General features: G+C 45.2%; 1 protein-coding gene across 1 annotated transcript in view; it reads right to left on the bottom strand.

Annotated features, from left to right (window-relative positions):
• Nucleotides 1-17672, bottom strand: part of CDH12 (cadherin 12) — a 1497293-nt gene that overhangs the window by 997780 nt on the left and 481841 nt on the right. The gene's annotated exons all lie outside the window — the stretch shown is intronic.

Genomic DNA, 17672 nt, shown 5'->3' with positions numbered 1-17672 from the left:
GGCAGGACTGTTATAGAGGGAGTAGAAGAAAGCACTAGGGAATAAGAAGAAGATGGGAGAGAGAGGATGGTAGCATACGCGTGTGTGTGCGTGTGTGTGTGTGCGCGCTCGTGCTCAGGTTTGCGCTCGTGCTCAGGTTTGCGATGATGAATGTCATATTCTAAAAATGTATATGTATACATAGTGATGATGCAACAGTTCTTTGTACTTTAATTATGATAGTAATTGCACCTGGTGTGCCTGGTAAATCATGGGATATCTCTGGAGGTTTTAGTTATTGCTCCTCTGTATACCTAATACAAAAGGTACTATCCGATTTGGATCCAACTTAACCTAGTTTGACTCACCATTACAAAATAGAGACGTAGGGGAAAACAATCGAGTGAGCCCCACCCCCTCCCCCCACCCCATTCCAAACTCATCAAAACCTATCACTCTTTAATGCTCCAACACGATTGATTGGGAGCACAAGATAAACAATATAACTAATTCTAATACATACATTGCAAACAGACATATTTAATTATGCCCACAAAATTCCATATAGTTACAGTTACATTACCACCACACAATAATACATGCCCTACAATGTATCCCAATCCCTTTAACACACACATCACTCTTCATATTTCAACACAGACAAACGTCAAGATCAAACATTGAAAAAAACAGCACACAGGTTTCAGTCTACAACATCCCACACTAGGAACTTCTTCATGGGCAGCCGACAGCCTCAGAACAATAGGACTATGCAGTCTACAAACCTAAACATTGCATTGCCTTCATAAATACCTAAAAGCATACACACCATAATTAAAACACATTCTATTGTTGGCTACTCATGTGCAGCTTATACACGGATTACAATGGCATGTCAGCCTAAAGAAAGTACAATTGACTACCATACTCGTTATAATTATTGCACATGCTGTTTTAAAACAAAACCGTGTGTTATTGATTCTGCAATGTTGCCTGTCAGTTGCAAAATACATCCATATTCATCCATCCATATTCATTTATTATCAATGCAGTTATCATATCAGTTTGAACCATTTGCCGGCCACTCTCTTTGCATCAACACGTGGGTTTGGTGGTGGTCATTTTGAGACAATACTAAAGGACAGTCATAACGTGGACATGGCTTTGGCCATGATGATGTAGGCATCTAGTGAAGGAATTGCAAAGCCGGCTTGACTTGTGATTCCCCTCTGAAAGCAGGTTTCTCCTGCATTGGAGTATCCTTCCATCACTTTTTGCAAGCCCAACTATTTCAGGGGATCCTTGACTAGGGAAGTAGAGAACTCTGGCAGTGTTTATTATTCATGAGACAGACACAACATTAACACCATATTCACACTGCTTCCTACACGCATTCCAATGTTTCTCCTAAAACTATTCTTGAAAGCTACATGGTCAACATCTGAACATATGATTTCAACTCAGATGGGGGAAAGTCCTTCTGGGCAGTACAACGAACAAGGCTTAGACATGAAGAAAGTCACCAAATAATGAGCTTGCATTGTAGCTATGAATTGTTAATTGCAACCACCTGAGGCACGATTGTTCAAGTGACAGTGTTTCTGATTCAGAGCTGCTTTACTAAATAACAGTTGATAGTCTACATTCCGAACTCTTTTTTTTTTATTCCATAACACAGTTTCGCCATCTTCAAGTCTATGGGAACAGTGTTACATTTGTTTCCATTGATTCGAAATATATGTAGTATTCCAAGCAACAATATTATTGTCATTTTTAGAAGTACATATAAACTATTCCAGCATGTATCATATTTCAGGCTATATGGGATACAACACTCAAACAAAGGACATGTAAGGCGAGAAAGGGGTGGGGGCATCAGGATCCAGGGAGAAAGCAGCTCCTCCTGAATGGGGGATCCTTTTGTTGAGTCCTTATCGTATCCTTAACACTTGGCATGAGGTCTGCCACTGCAACACATGCATTATTGGAGGGTGAGATAAAGGTTGATGTGTTTGCTCTTGGATATTTCCCCTGCAAAAAGTCAGCAACAGTTTCTCCAATTATCATTAGCTAGTCATAATCATGTAATCAAGTTCAAGTTTATTTCAGAATTAATTTTTCCATAAAACACACAACTATAATACATACATCATATACAAATAGACTTTCACAATTAATTCAGTTTGCCATTAAAAGATGCCTTCTAATATTTAAGGATGCCTAGGATAAGTCAATAAAGCCCAGCTAACTAGCTGGGTTTTTGCCCTTAAGAGATAACACAATGCAAGACGGCAATGGTCAGAACCAGCATCAGGCATAATCATAATCACTGTCCTTACTCTCACTTGTGAATAGGCTGGGCAAAACACATCGTCACAGCTGTTAGCACAAAATGAGAAATTCTGCCCCTCAGGTACCCCTTTCCATTGTGCAGTAAGTGCTTTAAGCGGGATGCAGCTGGATCTCTCTCCGGTGATTAACACTCTATCACATGCACAGCAACACTTTCTCCAATGATCATTATGAATTAAGGACACACGTGTTAGCTGTAAAAGACAATGCTGAGCACACGCATTGTTAATACAGCAATATAATCTAGGAAGATAGAGTTCATTTGTGTGTTGAGGATTTTAATGCACTGGTAATGAATGCATTGTGTCTCTGCTCAGAGGTCTAGCGCTCTCAAAAGCCTACCAACATGTCTCATAAATACCATAATCAAGGACATTGAGCCACACATTGCATAGGGGTAAGGAGCCACCTCTTCAAGGGATAGCCTGCATCACCTGCATGTGGGCAACAATGATTATGTGTAAGTCATCACATCATATGGGACCTGTATCAATGACACCATAGCATGCATGTATTTCCGGTTTGCTACCACCTATCCATGCATGAATAGAGACACACAATGTGACTGCTATGTGTGTATTCCTTTTATGGACAGGTGTGCGTGCCATCGTCTAGTGGGCGCAGGGGGGTCCTATTCCTTGTGAGTGATCATGCACTGTGTTAGTCCACGCTGGTGCTGATTGTTCCCATGATCTGGCTGATGTGCAGTCATTTCTATGCTTTCATCCTGTCACAGTTGGTGGCAGCCTCATTGTGCTCTCACTATCTACGACAAATGGTGACATGCAGTTTTGGTGGACCTCTGTGTTAGTATAGTGGTGTTTTAATGTATTTGGCCCTCATGTGACTCCTTTGTACGCAGTAATGGAGGACTGTCCTTTCTGTTGATGGTATTTGGTGCTGTGCATTGGCCATACTAATTGCTTGTAACTGCATTGTGTTGCGGGGGATACGGTCTGATTATGTACAGTGCACATGTTGATGGCTATGGGATGGTTGTAACACTGCATCATTTTCATGGTAGGGCAGCTTACGTCTTGCATTTTGGGGTCAGGTCCAGTCTGGCTTGCTTTGGGGTATGAGCATGGTCCATTCTCTCAGGCATTCTCAGCCAGGTGAGGTATGCATCTCCCCCCCATCTCAGCCAGGTGAGGTATGCATCTCCCCCCCACATCTCAGCCAGGTGAGGTATGCATCTGCCCCCCATCTCAGCCAGGTGAGGTATGCATCCCCCCCCCATCTCAGCCAGGTGAAGTATGCATCTCTCCCCCCAATCACCTACCCACATCGCATTTCCATGAGCCTAACATGCAACTCACCGAGAAGCCAGGATCTCTGCCCTGCATGTCGCTCCATGCAGTGTGGTATCCTGGAGTTCCACATGACCATTGAATCAGGGGTTGATCTGGGGAATCGGGCACAACAATGTATGATGATCTTGTTTGAGTCACATACCATTTGCACGTTGATGGAGTGGTATAATTTACGGTTGCGGTACACTACCTCCATGGCATGTGGGACCACCAATTCCACATGGGTGCAGTCAATGGCGCCAATGCAACCAGGGATGCCGGCCAGTGAATGGAAACCAACTTTGGTGTTGGAGATCTCCTGGGCTGTCCGTGGTAGTTTAATGTGGTCGCCTGTGTGCTTCAGGAGGGCATCAAGCACTTGGTTCAGCGTACGTGAGAATAATGGTTGTGATATGCCAAGCATGTGCTGCACTGTGTGCTGGTAGGTGCCTTTGGCAGGAAGTGGAGCACATACACTACCTTCAGTAGGGGTGGGATGGCGGTGCGTATTTCAATCAGGCTGACAATGTTGTCATGTATCATGTCCACAATGGTGGTGATGGTGTCCCAAACCAGACGGTACAGGGTGTGGATCAGCTCCGGGGTTAGGTTGAATGGACTGGCTCTGATGCGAAGGATTGGGGGCTGCCTGCATGGTACCACTGGCTGCACTGGTGGGGCATGCTGGGCCTGCCTCAGCCTCCTTCTCCTCCTGCGTCTCCTCTGTGCTGCCTGTTGTTGTTGTTTTGCAGTTCCACTGCAATCATGTCCTCCAGCCCCAGCATTGCTAGTAGTATTGGAATCATTTTGGTGTGTGACTGGGTGTGGGAAGGGGTGGGGTGTGCTCCTTTTGTGCTGACCCAGTCTATATTGCCTCCACCTGTGCTGATTGTGTGCACCTGTGGCAGTTGAGAACACTGCACATGGCCGTTTACGGGTGGTCCGCGATGCCGGTATTTGCTCCATGCCGGTAAGGTACTTTTTGGGCTTCAGTAGGCCGTTATTTGCATGTCCGCCTGACTTGTGATGTTCTCCTGTTTACGCCATTCTGGTATTGCCGGCATGAAGGGTCGCGTGCCCGCGCCCCTGCCGCTATTAGCGGCACCGTTAATTACGGTGCCGCTAATAGCGGGTTGGCGTGTCATAATCGTGCGGAGCGGTAAGCGATGCCGGTAATCCATTACCGGCATCATTTTCCCCTTACATCCAACCTCGTAATGACCCCCAAAATATATGAAAAGCTTATTACGAGTTCAGTGGTGTGGTAAAAATAAGTGGTGGTCATTGTATCACTGCATCCTTTCTTGCACCACACTATGCTGGAGGTAAATCCTCCACTTTAAGGTAAACAATCCACAGAAGTACCACTGTGGAGAGCTGCTTGCAATTATTCCATCTCCATGGTATGTCCTCCAAAAACGTGGACTTACAACACCATTCCTCCATTCATAATCCTTTTGTAAGCCACAGGAATGATTGGCGGTAAGGGTTAGTGAGTTTGGTGGTAATTCAAAGAATTTACTTCTGAATTCATGCCATACCCACAATCAGGCTCGAATACTGTAAGCAATTGAACATCTGTAAGCTAAGGGTCGTCATTTCCCCTAAATTAGAACAAAAGTGATCCCTTGTGTAGTTGCACCACGCTTGGCACCTAGAATTCAGAGAAAAATAACAAATTGCCGTGCATCCCCACGACTTGCTTAGTGGTGGGGATAGATTTAATGCACCGTCCCCCAATTTTGAAATTAGTGTTTATCAGGCTAACTGGTATACATACCAAAGAAGCTGTAAGCAAACCGTCGATCATGTCATGCAAGGGAAAGAGCGTATTGCTGAATCAGGTTCTTTTGGTAATTCCTAGCACGCACACTACCAAATATTGTGAACAAATCTTGTTCATTGTTTTGGTGAGATGTAGCCTGCTCCGATCTACAGTTGATTCACAAAGTTGAGTGCCTCGATCCCAACTTCAAGAATATGACTTTTTATTTTATTTTTGCTAAACCTTTACCGAGGGGTGGGGGGATCCTGTGTACACAACCTTACCATGTTCCCACTCCCCAGTGTGTTAGTTTTATTTCTCATTATTATTAATAAACTGCATTTTCGTAAAACATGTGTTCTAAAATTGCAATCTGTATATATTGTTCATTTGATGCATTGTACAACATTTAGATCAGATGGTCTCGGCAATGGATTCCCTGGATGCCAGCCTTTTAAGAGCTCTCCGAATGGGTCCCTCTTCTCACTTTTGCCTATTACCACCTGATGAAGATGTCTGGGACTTTGAAATAATATTTTCAGTTTGTCTAATGAATGGCGGCATTAATCTGAAAATGCGGTGTTGTTTGTAAAATCAGACTAACAGGGATAAAACGCTTTTCTACTTATTAAATCCACATAATTCTGAAACATATTGAAAGAGTGCCAAGAGAGTTTCTTGCACAGTAACGTAGAAGATCAAGTCACAGTAAAAGACGAGGTAGATTAGCGGAAGACATGCACAGACTATGTATTACAGAGACTCTTAGGTGTGCAATAATAAGTCACTACTCATGAAATCACACTGCTTCCTCTACACAATTAAGAGATATGCAAAGGGAAGTTCAAAGGATATTAATCCAGTGGTGAATAAGCCCATCACAATTCTCCAAAAATATCCTGGGACAACTCTCACTCTGGCGAACAACAGTGTTTTTCTCGGATGAGACCAGCTTATTCACAGTTGCTGATGTGGGGTCTCGCTGTCCCACACCTCATTTGATACTGCATGATGAGTGAGGACAAGGATGGTGTGGATCAGAAATGGGAATGGACTAGCTAGTCCAGAAGCTACACAGCCCAAATAGAGACCTAGAGGTGTGCTCTTCTTCCAGGTGTTGCTCCAGGCCTCCTACATGATACATCAGGATACAATGAGAGCTAGATGATTTGGAGATTAACACTGACTCTAGAACTACTTAAAATTATAGAAACCTTGGTCTGGTGCAAGGCAATTTTGCACAGCATTAGCAGTTTGAGGAAAACCTGACCTAGTGAAAAACATGGATACTTTGTCAGGATGCAGATGTAAGGCTCAGACACAATGCTGGCAGTTCTTGGGTAGAATACTTTATTAAATGAAAAAGGGTTGGATAAATGCCTCTATGTCCCTAAAACTAAGAGGGGTTTCCCTGCCTCTAAGAAAAATAAGGACATTGTCAGAATGTCCAATTTATAAAGTCCATTCCTGTTGTGTCTCAAAAAGCCTACTTCTATCCCAAACACTAGTAACTTAAACAAACTGTGCAGGGATGATCTCTTCCTAAATTAAAGTGTCCTTTGTAGCTCCAACCAACAGAAATGTTTACAGTCTCTGGATCAATCAAAATGAGTGATAAAAAAGAAACATTTCCAAATATAGGATTCAAAGGTCAGACGCATAATCATTTGCCCTAGATTTCTTTTTGTAGTGTTCTTTGTAGATCTAACCGACAGAAAAGTTGTCCGTCTTGAGGGCATTCACAAGTGGCAAAAATAAAGAAATAATCAAAACAATAGGATTCCTAGGTTAGGGTCATGACCCTTTCCCCTAGATTCTCTCTCATAGTGTTTCTCTCCTTTTGGGGTCACTCAGGCCTGTACTTGCTCATATGAATGTCAATAGGGCAGTCATGATATGATATGATATATGGCATTTGTAATGCGCCTGTACACAAGTGTTTCTAGGCTTGACAAGGCAAGGAGGGGAAAACATAGTGAGGACAAAACAACAATCTTACTAGGCCATGTGTCATTCAGATCGTGCAAGTGCAGGGAAGTGAAATGGTAGAAGTGCTGAGTGGGTGGTGCAGGTAACTCAAAAGGTGCAGCCAACAGGTGGCACATACGTGCAGAGAGAAGGGACTGTAGGGTTGAGGATACAGTCCACAAGTGCTAGGGGAGCAGTGTGAAGTGCAACTGGACATGCAGGAGTCTGGGCCCAAGTTCAGAGGGTATTTGTATGTATTGAGTTTTATATAGCGCTTTTAACCAAAGTGCTTTGCAGAGAAAAATATGCAATAAATGAAATAAGCAATGTGAGTCAATATTTAGAATCAAGTAGCAAACAACAATTTGTAGAACAATTGTCAAAGAACAGTCAGTAATACATAACATATGCAGCGAGGATCGATGTTCAGAATCAGCCGTTGACTGATTGACGTAGCCAGGTGACCAGTGTGCTGAGCAGTTGGGACGGCAGGGGAGACGAAGAGAGAACATGGAAGCAGAAAGGAAGGTCTTGAGTTGCTTCCGGAACTAGAGGTGGTTCTGCTCAAGTTTAAGAGAGGCAGGGAGTATGTTCCAGAGGGAGGTCCCATGATAGAGATCTGCCCCCAACTCTCTGCTTGGAAAAGTGACTGACCCTCAGAGAGTTGGATGTTGATCAGCAGAAAGCTCGATAAGTGAGATGTTTAGGAAGAGAGAAGTGGAGCTAGTGCAGTCCTAGACCCCAGAATGCCTTGTGGACGATGAGGAGGGTCTTGAACTTGATCCTTGCTGCCACTGGGAGCCAATTAAGAGATTTCAGAGCTGGAAAGATAAAATCCCTAGTCTTGAGGCCAAGGACAAGTCTTGCTCTCCTGTTCTGGATAATTTGAAGAGGACAGAGAGTAGATGAAGGATGATTTAGAAAGATGCTGTTGTAGTAGTCCAGTCTAGAAACTACCAGAGCTCTGGAGTCAGTGAGCTTCTGGGGGGAAATGAGGAAAGAAAGAATACCTCTGAGGAGGTGCAGCTGACTTCTTAGAGACATCTTAAACGTGAGGAGAGAAGGAGAGGGTGGAGTCAAAGATGACACCAAGGTTCTTAGCCTCATAGGTAGGAGCAGGAAGAGGACCCAGAGTTCACAAGAATATGCTCCTAATGAGTCTCTGGTTTATTCCACCAACTTGGCACACTTCTTTTTCCAAGCGCAGGATTTCTTTGCACAATATATTCGTCACTTATTTTGGGTTTGGGACCCTTGCCATTCTTATGTCTTCTCATGGACTGTCCCTCCTTTGGGTGTGTGTCCCAGACTCACAATATAACTGCTTTTTTCACCCTCCTGCCAAGCAACAGTTCAAATGCTTTTTGGGTACATGTCACAGAGTTACAATATTCTATTTGGCTTTGTTTCAGTTTCTCATGTGGGTGCGTGCCCCACACTTGCACTTCATTACCAGAGTCCACACCGTTGAGATCCAGTTTCCGCCTTCACCCCCTTGCTCCTCTGGACCTCCAGCACCACTGGGATAACCTGCACCCCTATTTACTTCTTTCTGGTAGGTACCAGCATTTCCTGAGCAGCTGCTGTGTCTCTTGAGGTTCCAGTAGCATATGGGGCTTTGTTGTGATCTGCAGCAGCTCTCCTGGCATCTGCTTCTCCCTGAGGCACGTCCTCTCTTATGGACGCTACCCCAGTGCTCTGGATGCCCAGAGGACAACATCCCAAGCAGTCATTGCTTCATGGACCCTGCTCGGATTCTCGTCCTCTGCTCTCGACTTTCTTCCTTCTGGCTCACATCCCTTTCACTGCTGCATGACTATCCATATTTCTACTTGGAGAATAGCTCTCCTGTTGCATCTCAGCTTTGGGATGTTTAAACTCCTGCATTGGAAAAAGGATTGCTCTGGGCAAATCAAATTTGTTGAGAAGCTAGAGCACTCCCTCTGCTTCTCCAGAGTGATCCATGGACTCCTGGTCATCTTCTTCATGCCATAGAGTCAGATGTAACATACTTTTCATTTTCTAAGGTTAAAATCTTGTCAAGTATATTAGGTTGACTAACCTGACACTGACAGATCTTGTCCTTATCAAAAGAAGGGAGGGGAAGTTTGAGCACTGGAGACAGGGTTAGATGTACTAATTCAAGTGCATACCTCATTCTCTGAACAAGGTCCTTCCGAATCCCATAAGGGGTTTGCTCCCCATGTGATCCTCCCTCATTGCACCACCCCCAGGGGGACTAGTGTACTGTGGATGCACAGCCCTGGCCCCATGGGAAAGGTCCCCCCGAGGGGAGAAGGTACGGCATCCTCCGATTTGTCAGAACTTTCAATGCATTTTCGCAATAGGGTAATGGTTGCCCCACTGCTAATCACAAACCAGATTATTTACCCATGGACTGGTGCAAAGTTTCTGTAATAAGGCCCCTAGTTTTTATGAAAATAAAACCAGTGGCAGCTAGGGTATTTTGATGGCATTATTTCTAGTAAGAAAAGTTAGTTTGTGGAATTTAAATTGTATTCACTAAAAGGCTTGTTTTAGACACGTAAATCCCACAGGGATGTGCAAGTGAACAACCCGGGGAGCAAGAGCATAAGTGTCAATGAGACATGTGACCTTTATTGTCAAGAATAGACTATTTCAACAGTATCTACCTTGGCATGTCTGACTACCTCACCAGAAAACGACAACACATCTTGAAAGCAGCAGAATGACTCCTTATGAGCCTCAACAAGAGAGAACACATCATGCCAACACCAGGATCACTCCACTAGCTACCAGACATATGGTGGCTTAGCTGCGCAAAAAAGACATTTCTAAAGATCAATAGATTTCTCTGGATTACCTGTGTAACAGGACAGTAGCAGAATTACACACAATACACTGGTTTACATGTGTACCAGGACAGCACTAGAATTACACATAATAATAATCTAGGTTCATAGAACTCCAGCGTGATATAAAAACTGCTGGTATAATCTCCCAATTTAATGCTACTAAATTTGTCAATTTGGCATGGATGGATGGCTGAGGTGGCCTTATCGGGATTTGAACTTGCAGAGTTAAGTTTGGCCACACAATTGTATTAGGCGTCCACTAGGCCTCGCAATAGATACGTTATCAGTCGTGTCCCAAAAAGGAGTGCACACCAGGCAAGAAGTAACGCTGCTTATTACAGATGGGCAAGCACAAATCAAACAGCACAGTGGAACAAAACTGGTTGACGAGAGCTGACAAACAGGCTCACAGAGGACAGTACTTTGTATACCGCTAATACAATATGTATACAGTTAGCAGCAGTTTCACTTCAACCTTCACGTTTTCTTGGTTCTCATGAAGCTGACTGGTTAAACGACATCATACCCTTATAGTTAGAGATACATTAGTTAGATATGATTGGAGAAAAAGTCCTGCCCTCTCCGAGATCAGCCACTGCTAGTGTGGTGCCACATTGCGTCCCGCTCCTCCCTGCAAACAGTTTACAATTAGTAATAACATAATTGTGCTGACCTCCAGGTCTTAATTCGTCTGCCATTTGCCAGCACCAGATATGAGACACCATAAACTAGTGGGAAGGGAGACATTCACACAGCACCTGCCGGATGTTAACCTTCGCAAACACTATTGTGGACACTATGTGGGCTTTTTACTTTCCAGGGATACAAAAACGTATTGTCTGATTGGCTCTTCTTGAAGGACCCTCCCTTCTGCATCCTTGTTCCCATACCGACTGGCAAAGGGGTGATTTGAAATAGCCTTGGAGCCATGTGAGAATCTCTCTGGATTTGGTCGGTCTCCCCAGCTCCCATGAGTAGTCTTGGGACTGGCTCCCCGACCTTAATTACATCTTCCGGTGCAGTTCCCAGCGACTGCGGTCTGCTGGAGTCAAGCGGCTTGAATTCTGCTTCCCCCCTCCCTCAGCCTTGGCACACAGGCCGTGTGTTCAAATCTGGCCCAAGAAGTGAGGCCCACCTGCGGTGCCCCCATAAAGTCTGCTTACCTGCAATTACGCCTCCCTCCCCTTTATGTGGCTATTTCCCTTGTTCCATATTGTTGTTTACAGAGTGTCCCCCTTTGTTCACTCCTAGGGGTGTGTCCTGGCACCCCACCCTTATTCCCGAAATTGGTAGGTGGGCCCCTCTGTCTGGTACTGAATCCGCAACTTCATTGCACAGCACTCCTGCTTACGTCGGAAAAAGAGGACCCTGGCAGAGTTTTAATTATTTTATTTTTTATAGTATGCAGTGTTGAAAAATGTGCATCCTACTGCGTGTTACAGTGGCATTTCCACTGAAAAATCGCTGCATTTAGCGAACCAACCACAGCTCCCATTTGTTTTATATTTGTAATCACAGCGCGTTTAAATACATTCATTTGCAATTCGTGTATTGTATTGTCTTTCAGGAATGCTCCATTTCAATGAATGTGAGGAGAGGCGGGAGGCATGTTTGTGCGGCACCCGTGGTCGTGGAAGAGTGACATGGCAGGCTAATTAACAGCAGGTGTTATGAAGATAGGAAATTGATATTAATGCAATGCACACACAGAGTTTTGATAATTAGCTGAGACTTCATTTCCGCAATAACGCGCACTGTTAGTGTTACAGGGATAGGATAATATTGTGCTGCAAATGCAAATCACATTTCACAACTCACAGAGTAGTAGTTGCACTGCCTGCGCCTTTTTTTCATCACGTCCACTGATTCATATTGAGATGCTGCCAGCAGTGGGAAGCCAGCGAAAAAAAATAAAATAAAAAAAAAAACATTAAGCACGTGCTGCTCTTGAATTTTGACTAAAAGTCTTAAAAAATTGTCAAGCAAATGAGGCATGAAAGACCATATGCAAACTATGTGTTGGAATAAGAGTGCGACTGAGTGTATTATCACAGTTCCATTACTCTGCTGTGTGCCATTAAAACGCGAAGCTGAACCCTTCTGCATATAAACACAGCTGAAGTACATGTCATCATTTTATTGCATACTGTTAAGGAAAGGAAAGTTAGTAAAATGCATGTCTTAATCGCTTTAATTTGGAGCCACGTGAATGGAGAGCAGCAGTGTATTAATGCTTCTTCATTTTTTGCTTTTATTTGTATGCACGCTGCACTTTTTAATGTTTGGGAGGACGTTAGCTAGGTACGTTTTATACACACTAGCGTAAAAAAGTCAGATAAACACTATTTAGGTCCTCATTCTTCTGAGGGAGGAGAATCCCCAGAATGCATCGCCTCTCCGTGCTGCGGGGCCAGTCTCCAGAAGGAAGGTTCCCCAGCTATTATACAGACAACCACTGCCATGCGACTGAACGGTTTCTGGGAACTCTGCAAAGCAGAATACTGATAAAGGCCCCCACATCCAGGGGTGGACTGCGAACCAAAAGAGGCCCTGGAAATAATTTTGAAATGCGCCCATAGTAAACATTTTGAGCAAGCCCAATCCTTTTCCTATGAGACAATGTGGAAATAAAATAGGTTACCTCACAAAAAGGCCCAGAGTGCAGGGGCCTACTGGGACATCTCCTGAGTTCCCTATAGGCCAGTCCAACCCTGCCCACATCCTTGAGATCACCACATGCATGCAGATACATTCCTGTGACAAACGGTGCAAAACGTCCTTTGTGCGTGTGCAAACGGAATGTTGTATTGGAAAAATAACCAACCTACAGTCATTGTTAAAGGAACACAGCACTCTCCAGACTCTGGCCAAGCTGGATACCCTCCTAGAGATGTATTGCTTCATCCTGAGCCCCACTATGTACATGACCTTCGCGCCTCCAGCAGAGGACGCATGGCACCTGTGTGTTTCCTGCAGTGTCTGCTACCGTGGTCAACATCCCCTCACCCGTCATCAAGACATGGCTACTGCCCAGTCTACTCTTCAACTCATTCCTTCAGTCACCATTCCTGCAAACATCTACTCAATTGGCAATGCTAATGCACCCTGCATAAATCGGAGGACGTCAAGAACCGATGACCGAGGTCGCTTGCCAGATGAGACAGAATACCAATACCAATTCTGCTCGGGCTGCAGGATTAGAAGGTGATGTGGATAACCAATCTGGGAGTCTCTGGAGAGTTAAAATAATTGGGACAAAAGGATGAGGTTTGGGGAGTAGTACATAGGCACCACATACGCATGTAACCCAATATCAATACCTGCTCTGCCGATGCATATGCCTTATGAGGCACATAGATAACCCTCCCCGTGTTAAAGGTGGAACACAGGACACAGTGTAGGTGGCCTCCTGGGGGAAGAGTGACCATCACACAGATGATCATGATCTGGCCTCCCTGAACAGAAGATTCTGGCATCCCAAACCATCGCTGTCCTGCCTGCAGTAACCCCCATTACTAAGACAGCAACCATTGCAAGAATCAAACTTGAGTTTTTGCATTGTCTGAAGCCTTAGCACATCATATTGGTAGTCGAGATGGACAATAAAAAAGATTTCCCCTCTAGAGCCAAGCTCCAAAAGACCAAACAGACCAGTGTCCACACACACCTAATGTGACATGCCCGCACTACATCAGACCAGCACTCTTTCAACCACTCTTGGCTGCTGCTGGTGGAATCTCTTGCCAGCTTACTGGTTAATCTTTAGGCAATGATGACTGGACAGTAGAGCAGGAACAGGGAAACAGTGGGAGAGGGTCAGAGTATGAAAATATAAACCAGCTGTTGGTAGAAGTGGATGAGAATTCGGAGGCAGCAAACACTGCAAGGGGGAAGTCATTAAAAGGTGCTCAATGAACATGAAAGTTTGCTGTAGAGGAGTGGAAGGTGTAAGGAACCTGAGGGCGTCCTCACTTCTTTTCCCTCTGGATTCTCCTCTCAGGTGGCCAGAGAAAGGCCATTGTTTTGGATCCCGACCCTGATATGATATGATATGATATGATAGTTTATTTATATAGCGTCTATACACAACGTGTTTCAAAGGGCTTCAAGGCAAGGGAGAGAACAAGGGAAAATACAATGACATTCTTACAGGCCATGAACAGTAAGGATGTGAAAATAACTATCGTACTCGGCCTGATGATTTTTCAGATAGTGCAAGAGCTAAGACATAGATAAAGAAGGGAGCAGGAGAGTGGGAAGGACATGGAAACCGACAGGTGACTACCGTACGAGGCCTGACAATATTTCTGGTAGAGCTGGAGAAAAACAAAAGATGAGGGAGAGGGATGCAGAAAGTGAGGGGAGGAACAAAACAAGCGACTATCATACTAGGCCTGACAGCATTTCAGATAGTGCTGGAGGGGGATGGGTGGACATTTAGGGGAGGTGGGAGGAAACAGACAAGGTTGTTATCATACTAGGTCCAGGGACAATTCTGATAGAGTAAATGCATAGAAGAAAGCAAGGTGAGGAGATAGGAAAAGGGAGAAGGGATAGGAGAAGAAGAAAAGTAAGCAGTCAAAAAGAGTGGAGAAGCAAGAGGAGAGAGCAAATACAATTGCAGAGGTCAGTAGTAACACATAATGTTGCAAGCCAGGATACAAGATGAAGATGGGAACAGCATGATTCAGGGCCACCATGAGTACAAGATGCAAATTACGTCCAACATGAGAGTTGAGAAAGGGTGGCGCACAGTGAATCAATGAAGTCCATAAAAGTCCAATCCAGCATTGGCCCCAAGACGGTGATGGTGAAATCAGAATGTATCAGGACAGACTCCTGCAGAAGTAGGCTGGAGGGGGTAGGGGAAACAGGGTAGAAGAATCAAGCAAAACAGGCAACACCTGTGTGCGAGAAGGCGGCAGCACAAAGGAACATCCCAGGGGGACCACAGAGGGTCGGGATGGCCTGTGGGGACAGAGGGTGCCAAAACATGTTGGTGCATGCTTAACTGCTATCTGAGCAGGGGGTCGGGCCCTGGGTCCTCTTGCTCCAAACAGGAATTTCCCTTTTCTTTGTCTGCCCTTCAATTCGGACGCCCGGGTGTGAGACGCCCTTCATCTAAGTGTTAAGGGCACGAAGGAAGAGGCAGGGCTAAGAAGGTGGGCAAGGCTTAGGCCAGGTGACCTAAATCCACTTGCACCTGCTCCCTAGCTGAAAAGGAAAAGAGGCAAGAGGGCTCCTTTAGTAGGGAAAAGAGCGGCAAGCAGCAAGGCACCAGGTGGGCGGGGCTTGCTAAGTGGTGAAAAAGAGCAGCAACCAGGAAGGCTCCAGGTGGGCGGGGCTTAGGCCAGGTGACCTAGATCCACTTGCACCTGCTCCCCAGCTGCAAGGAAAAGAGGCAGGAGGGCTCCTTAAGTAGGGAAAAGAGCGGCAAGCAGGAAGGCACCAGGTGGGCGGGGCTTGCTAAGTGGTGAAAAAGAGCGGCAACCAGGGAAGCACCAGGTGGGCTGGGCTTAGGCCAGGTGACCTAGATCCACTTGCACCTGCTCCCCAGCTGCAAAAGAAAAGAGGCAGGAGGGCTCCTTTAGTAGGAAAAAGAGCAGCAAGCAGCAAGGCACCAGGTGGGTGGGGCTTGCTAAGTGGTGAATAAGAGTGGCAACCAGGAAAGCTCCAGGTGGGCGGGGCTTAGGCCAGGTGACCTAGATCCACTTGCACCTGCTCCCAAGAGGCAGGAATCCCTATCTGGTATTCAAATGATCACATTTGAATACCAGATAGAACAAAAGCAAGTGATGAGCACTTATGAATTAAGTGAAATCAAGGTGGTGCTAATGGTAAACACCACAGAATTAATTGTGTGAGCGACACGTGGGGGCAAAGCCAAAAGATTACCAAGACGGATATTAAATGAGAAACTAATTGGCCAAAGATACAGGAGCCCAAGGGACTACAGGTTAAAAGAGAAAACGTGTTGGCAAAAGCCAGACAAATACATAAAGCCTAACAAAGTGCATAGGGGTATCGCTTGCGCCTAGACCGAGTGCCCCATTCTTGGAAAGAACAAAGTAAAGTAAATATAAAGAAGTTTATGTTGTACACCAGATGCTGAAGTGAGTTTGAAATAAAGAAACAGAGCAATCTATGTGAAATAATGATACGCCTGAATGACCAAAGATTAAAATTGTTTTGTTTTTTGAATGCTGGAAGATTGTAACTCTTCAGCAAGGGAACCCAGAGGTTCTTGGATCTGTTCTGGACTTGGGGAGGGGGAAGCTGATTACAAGCCAAGAGATGGAAGAAGCACAGAACTTTGTATTGTACACTATTCATTTTGCTACTGACATCCCTACACATTGTATACAGTTAGTTGTGAGGGTAAGTATAGGTTTTGGACACAGTCAGACTTTTGAATTGTACTTACTGACACAGACTATCCTTAGTTTTCTTTAGGTAGGGAAATCCCACCTTAGTATAGGGCAAATCAGGCCTTACTCCATCCTGACATTTAGGTAAAATGAAACTTCTGATTAGAAATGTAAATAGGGAAAAGAGTGGCAAGCAGCAAGGCACCAGGTGGGCAGGGCTTGCTAAGTGGTGAAAAAGAGCGGCAAACAGGATGGGTGGGCAGGGCTTTGGCCAGGTGACCTAGATCCACTTGTGCCTGCTCCCCAGGTGCCCTGGGGGTAGATATTCAAGGGAGGATCACCTGGGTGGAGGGAACTTGGGGCGTGGGGAGAGGACGTCTTTAGGTGAGTCAGGGGATCCTCTTTCCCCAGTCAAAGTGAACCCTCTATTCCCCAAGCCTTTGTAGGCTACTGTCAGTCTTTGTCCCTTTCATCTGCCCAAAATGCCCCACAGACATATCACCTTAATACTGGGACGAGGAGGAAACAACAAGGAGTTATGCAAACTTCCATTCATTCAAACCTCCCTAAACACCACTTTGGTACCAAGACGAGGAAGAAGGCTTTGGAGATTTCAGTTGGAATTGTCAGGCATGTCCAGCTAATAGGTTTCACCATGGTCAGGCAATTAAAGTCAATGGAGAATCGCAGCCGACTGGACAGGATGAGGCTTGAGATAAGCCGTCTGAGTAGGAATGAGAGAGAGATGACAGGGCCAATGCTGGCTATGAGAGGGTCTAGGATCCTGCTGTCCTCCCTTTCCAGTGCCCACAGCAGGAGCCGTGTGGCAACAAAGCCTTCTGATTGCCACAGGTCTCAGAGAGAACGAGTGGTGCTCTCAGTAGCTGCCGCTGGGGAAGAGCAAAGCTACACATTGCAGGATTCCAGGACACTGATTGCTGCTCGCTGTAGCTCCTGCAAGAGAAAGGCGGAGCAAATAGAAGCCGGAAAGCAGAGTGGAGCGAAGAAACCCAAAGGAGCTGCCTTATACCACTGGTGAGTGAAAAGAAGTGAGCACTCGTACCGGGGCGCCCCGGGGACTGGAAACAAGCATGTATGAATGCCGAACAAA

Source organism: Ambystoma mexicanum, chromosome 5p (genome assembly GCF_040938575.1).
Source record: "Ambystoma mexicanum isolate Mex_15411 chromosome 5p, UKY_AmexF1_1, whole genome shotgun sequence".
Classification (NCBI taxonomy): Eukaryota; Metazoa; Chordata; class Amphibia; order Caudata; family Ambystomatidae; genus Ambystoma; species Ambystoma mexicanum.
The sequence above is the reverse complement of the archived record's forward strand: the minus strand, read 5'-3'. Positions and strand labels throughout refer to the sequence as shown.